Consider the following 6,595-nt stretch of genomic DNA (forward strand, 5'->3'; position numbering starts at 1 on the left):
AAAAAAATAGTTTTTTTTCCCTAGGAATATGCATCTTGGAACAGAATCAATGCATTATGATATAAGATCTAAATCTGATTTTTTCATTAACTACCTGTGCTACTTCTGGTCACACCACTGAACCTCTCTGAATTCAGTTTCCTTATCTGCAAAATAACAAAATTATAGACCTTTAGGACTGAAAGTTACCCTGAAAATTAGGGATGCATAGAAATTTGGTCTTGCTTTTTCCAATTAGTGTCTATAGTCTTGAGATACAATTCATCTTTAACTTCTCAGTCATTGGCAGGCCAGACAGCCACATGCTGAGTAGAGGAGCATGCTGATAATATAGAGATATCTTAACAATGCAGTTATCTTTATTGCTTTGAAACCAATTATACTTCCACTTTGTTGTGTTACTAGATCTAAGTCTCAAGGAAAAAAAAAATCTCTAGTGAGTTTTTGAAGCAATGAATAATTGAAAGAAAGAAAAAGCTAAAAAAGAAGGGCAACTAAATTGAGTGCTTCAGGAAGCATTTTGTTTAAGTAGGACACAGACCTCAGTATTTGGGGTTATCATCTAAGTTGAAGCCATCAACAAGAGCAGAATCTTTGGGTTAAGAGAGGTAACAGGGATGTTAAGAAAATTAAAAACAGAAAAACCTTGGTTGGCAGTTTTTAGAGAGAAATAAATTATAATAACATTATGTAAATATCCTATCCTGGAAGTCCAGCAAAAACATTTCTTGCATCTTCACCAAACTCAGGTGAGGGTGAGCATTTAGTCTCATGAGTGTGTAGTGCAGTGACCACCTCTCAACCCAACAGCATTGTTGCTAAGTGATGATTAATGATCATGCCATAAAAGCTTAAAAAAAAAAAACTACTAACATTTAATAGCCATACTAACTTAACATTTTAAGATAAAAGTCCAGCTTCATTCATTCATCAAAGAATTTATTATCTGATGGTAATATTCAGTTTTGGACTTAATTTTGGCCAACTACTGATATAAAAATTCTGTTATTCAGTCAAAATGTATATTTGGTGAATTTCTGTCCATCCAATTCAGCAATTGCTTTCCACAATATCTTAGAAGAGAGCTATTCACTTCTGTTATGACTCTCCAATGGTGGGTAATTTACTTTTGAACAAGACAATTTTTCTTTAAGTGTTTTTCCACTGCCCTTAATTCTGTCTTAAGATTCAACATATTAATAGAATAAATTGGTTTTATGGGACTACGCCTTCAACTACTAGCCCTAAATGATTTTGAGGGCCATCTTTTCCATTTCTTTTTTAGGCTAAGTGAGATCAGACCGGTCAAACATTTATGGCACACATAGGCCAGACTCTCACTGTCTTAGCACACTCTACTAGTATATAGTGACCCCCCTTGATAAAATAAATCCATGGACATATTGCCTTCATTCATACCCAAGAATTTTTATTGAGCATATGTCAAGAGATCTAAAATGGGAAGATACAACAGTGAACAAAACAGATAAAAAGACCTTGCCCCATGGAATTTACATTCTCATGGGGAAAAGACTAGCAAATAATAAGTAAAAAATATAGTATGTTAAAAAGTAGGATAAGGGCCCTCCCTGGTGATGCAACGGGTTAAAGTGCAGCGCTATGAAGCTATGACAGCCACAGCAGCAGAGTTTGATCCCCAGCCAGGGAGGTGACCCACATGGCATGGCAAATATCTCCTTACCCACCAGCTGCTCCCCTCAGCAGTGTGTTTTAGTCCGTCTGTCTGTTCTGCTCGCACTCTGTCTCAGCCCCTGTACCTCTGGCCTGTACTCCAGTTCTGTATGCATAAATGATTATTTTTTTAAAGTAGAATAAAAGGTTAAAATATAAAATATGCTATGGAGAAAAATTAAGAGTTGAAGAAAAATAAGACATTTCCATCACAACAACAAATCGTTACCATTTAAATTAGTGGGAAGCAAGTACCTCACTGAAAACATGACTGTCCTAGTTATTTTCTGCCTGCTGCTGTACATCTAGCCCATCATCTTAACCCTCCTATTCTCCATCTTAGGAGAATAGACTTGATCAGTGTTTCCTGTGACTTGTGATTTCCTGTTTGGATTAACCCCTAGATATCCTTAGTAAGATACTGGCGGGAAAGGGGAATGGGAGCTGTCACTGAGTGAAGACCCTCAGTGTGTCTGTAAAATTGATAGTACAGCTCCTTCCAAGGCTACTAGCTCTGCAAGATTCTTTCCTTCTCATTCCTGTCACTATCCCTCCCTTTGTCTCTTTAGACCTTGAAGAGGAGTTGGGGGTAAAATAGCGAGTGGGTACTATCAACTTTTATGCTTTCCCTGCATCTGCAATTTGGAAAATAGTCCTTTTGTTCATAAGCTTTTCTTGAAGTATGCTGTTTCAAATGCATTGTTTCCCTTTGAGACCCTGACTGATGCTGTGGTATTTGAGCAAAGATCAAAAGATAAAGAGATAAAGGTAAGCCTTGTGGATACATGAAGATTGAGCATTCCAGAAACAGCGTGTTCAAAAGCACCTTGCCATGGACAGTCTGGTAGCGGGGAGGAGAGCAGAGCTGCGTTCTTGCTTGGCCATTGCCTAGCATGTGCCTCAGAGTTGTCAGAGATTACAGCAGCTGTCTCATAGCAGCCATGCTCTTATTTATATGAATTTACCATACATGAAATCTAGTTCTGCTTACTCATTCAGATTTTGAGCAAAATACAGAGCTTATACCTATCTGTGTTAACTTTGATCATTTTGGTCATGAAACAAATATTTAATAGGCAACACTATTGCATATTGTGCCACATAATAGGAATTCTATGGTAAATGAAACAAAGGTGTCTCAATATTTCTGGAAATTTCAGTTTAGTGTAGGAGATAGTGAATTGATACATACAATAAAATTAAAATGGTAAGTACTGCATAAAAGAGGTATAGAGAGTAGGGAGACTATACCTGAAGGATTTGCCTCAGTCTATGAGCTCAAACTAAAGAAGCACTGATTGAGATTAAGTAATGGACATTGGGATGGAATGGGAAATTCAAAGTATTGTAGAAGAACAAAGAGTCTATGCTCAATGGCTGAACCATGAATTTCAGTTCAAAAAAATAGAGAAATGTTTTTGGGACTCTAAAGTAAAATGAGATTGGCAAGATTAAAAAAAAAAGGTTAGCTCATACAGGATTTCCTGGGCTATTGTGGATACTTTGTTTTCTATCTAAGTTCACTGATAATGGTAAATATTTTGTTTGTTTGTTTTTAATCTCCAAAGCAATGAGAATTCATTGATGAGTTTGTGGAGTTGTTCTCTCCAAAGAGCTCAGTAGACTTTTCTCAGTGTGTCCAGGGTAGAATTCTTTTCACCTTGATAAGGGTTGATGTTACACAAATAGACAAAAAGAATTGCAGTCACCTCCATATTTAATATGGATAGATAACAAGAATCTAGCAATTCCTTGAGTGTACTTGACCCTACACCTAAGGACTGAGTCAAGTGTCTAGACATTTTTGGAGACCTCTGTTGTCTAATGTTCCAAAATTGCCAGAATCTTTCAACTAGAATATGTTGTGTCTGCTCTGAGAATCTTTCTTGAAAAGCACCGAAAAGGACAAACAATTGGGGCATAATTTAGCTTATGAATAACTAGTGAATTAATTACTATTAATTATAAAAAATACTTATTTTTCCCCCTCAATTTTTAAGATTTGGTAAAATATAGACAGCACACACTTTTCCACCTTCACCATTTTTTTAAAAAAAATTTGTGCATACAGAACTGGGATACAGCCCAAAGGTGCAGGGGCAGTGAGAGGATTCACCAGAGACAGAGTGGGGAGCAGAACAGGCAGATCGACGAAGTACACTGCTGAGGGGAGAAGTGGGCAGGTCAGGAGAGGTCTGCCGCGCCATGTGGGTCACCTCCAGGGTAGGGATTGAACTCCTGCTGAAGTGGCTTTAACTTCTTGCTGCACCACCAGGGAGGGCCTCAACTTCACCATTTTTGAGCTTATATTTAGCAGTATTAAAAACATCCAAATTTTGTTTATCATCATCCCCACTCATCTCCAGGACATTTTTCATCTTATAAAACTGAAACTCTGTCCCTTTAACAATAACTTCTTGTTCTTCCTTCCCTCAGCCCCTTGCAATTACCATTCTAGTTTTGTTTCTATGGTTTTGACTACTCTAAGTAGCCATTTAAGCAAATTATAAAGTATTTGCCTTGGGTAACTGGTTTGTTTCATTTAGCATAATGTCCTCAAGTCTCATTCATGTTGCTGCATTTGGCAGAATTTTCTTCCCTTTAACACTAAAGAATACATCTTAATGTTTTTCTCTACTGGTCTTCTAGTACTCATAGCTGTGGCAAATTTTGACCTGAGATGCATTTGTAGTATAATATTCTGTCTGGTAGCAACATATTGAAGTAGGAGACCTGTAGTTCTGATATATCACTTTGAACCAGGCTATTGTTATTTACTAACGTGTATTTGACTACTAGGAATGATTAAGCTGGTTTAGATGAGCTTTAAAATTTTAGTTTATAACCTTTGGCAACATCTTTAGTGTTTATTAAATTTCAAGATTATGAATAAAATTTGAGAAAAAGTCACATTTAGTATTATGTTAATTTAAAGAAGTAATTTACTTTAAAATTTCAGCATTAAAAATATTCATTAAATTCTTTACTGTTGGTTTTAATCATCCAAATGCCTTCAATATCAATTGCCTTTTTATCAAATATAGTTAATCTAAATAACTTTAGAACTTTAGTTTTTATCTCTAAATGGAGTCAGAATTTGTATTTAGTCTTTTGGAATGCTGACTAGCAAAGATTTTGGGGGTTTCAAATTGATTTTTGATGGTCTTTTCATAGCTTAAGCCAAGAGGTTAAAAAAATTAATAATTCCCTTATTGATGCTGTACATGGTCTTAGGATGGAGTCTTTCATTTCCACATTATTATTGCATTTCAATGAGAGTCCAAGGAGTAGTTAAGATGAACAAAGAGGTGGAATTAAAAGAAATAAAATGGAAAATCTTGCCCATAAGAAGCAAACATGATAGGAGCTGGATACAAAAGAAATGATCATGATCAGACAAATGAATAAATTTGTGCTCACAATGTCATGCTTCTAAGTATTAAAAAATTACAATTTTGAAAATGTAAATGATTTCAGTTATTTTCTACTATAGGAAAAGTTTATCTTTTCTGTGATGAAAGGAAACGTGATTTATTTATTAGGCATTACCATGTGGTAGGCATTTCCAACGGATAGTTCCTTATTATTTTTTTTAAAGATTTATTTATTTATGCTTACAGAACTGGGGTACAGGCCAGTGTTGTGGTGGTGAAAAGATTCAGTAGAGACAGAGTAGGGAGCAGAACAGGCCGACTGACAAAGTACACTGCTGAGGGTAGCAGCGGGCTGGTCCAGAAGAGGTCTGCTGCGCTATGTGGGTCAGCTCCCTGGCGGTGGGGTCTAACTCATGCTGCAGTGGCTTCAGAGAGCTTCATAATGTGGTGCTTTAACCCGTTGCACCACCAGGGAGAGCTCCTGATAGTTTCTTATTTTTTAACAACTCACTCTTCAGCTCAATACTAGGAAATTATGATTACTATTCATGCAGGGGCTTCATAATGAGATTTAGTATGACTGGTGCAAAGAAAATGGGTGTATCTAGAGAATATACTTTTTTTAGTGGCAAAGGACATAGAGGAATGAGATAACTCAGAGCCTCCAGATGGCACAACAGCTTCCCCACGTGCCTCAAGTTCCCCGTGGAGATTTCAGCTGTGGATGGCGCCCCTGGTGGAGCATAAGGATTCCTGCACCATGGAGGCTTTCTTTTGCTTACCATTGTTTCGTATCTGTATTCCCCTAAAGTGCTGTTAACAGCAGCTATAAAACAACCCTAGCATATCCCTAAGCATTTCCTGCAAAACTAGGTAATGTGAAGGTCTCCCAAGCCCATCCGTTGGCAGGATAGACTCCTATTTGAGGTAATTTTCTGTAATGTACTAGAGCAAATAGACCTCTATAATGTCACACACTTGAACATCCTCAGTGGCAACGTGGAAGCCTGAGGTAAATAAGGTTATAGAAAATAGACTTTTTCTGAGCATTTGTGACTAGAATTATTTTAGCTTATTTTGATAATTCAAAGACACCAACATCTGGGTTTCTTTTGCAGTAACCTGGACCTGAGCACTTGCCATCTTTGACTTAATTGACTTATGTGTGGAACATTTCAATGATTAAAAGAAACATAACCCTCAGAGAAGAGGCATCACTTTTGTTGGGACCTGCACAATTAGCAACCTCTCTTCTTTAGTGATAGGTACATTTCCACTCCAGATTCTTCTTTATAAAGATAAGTATACCTGTATTTGAGAATACAACCACACAATCTTGTGTGGCCATTACCAAAGGTTGGTTTGATTTTGAGGAAATAATGTGTTTTATTCTCTGCACCTGACTCCCTAATACTCTATTCTTCCTATGAGCCCCTGCAGTGGGTCTCACTCTAGGTAAGCCTTGTCTCCCTCTCTTTGTGCATCTCTCCTTGCTTCTCGGTAAGGACACGATCCCAGACAGTTTTTTT

This window comes from Condylura cristata, unplaced genomic scaffold, assembly GCF_000260355.1.
Source record: "Condylura cristata isolate star-nosed mole 26May11 unplaced genomic scaffold, ConCri1.0 scaffold00007, whole genome shotgun sequence".
Lineage (NCBI taxonomy): Eukaryota > Metazoa > Chordata > Mammalia > Eulipotyphla > Talpidae > Condylura > Condylura cristata.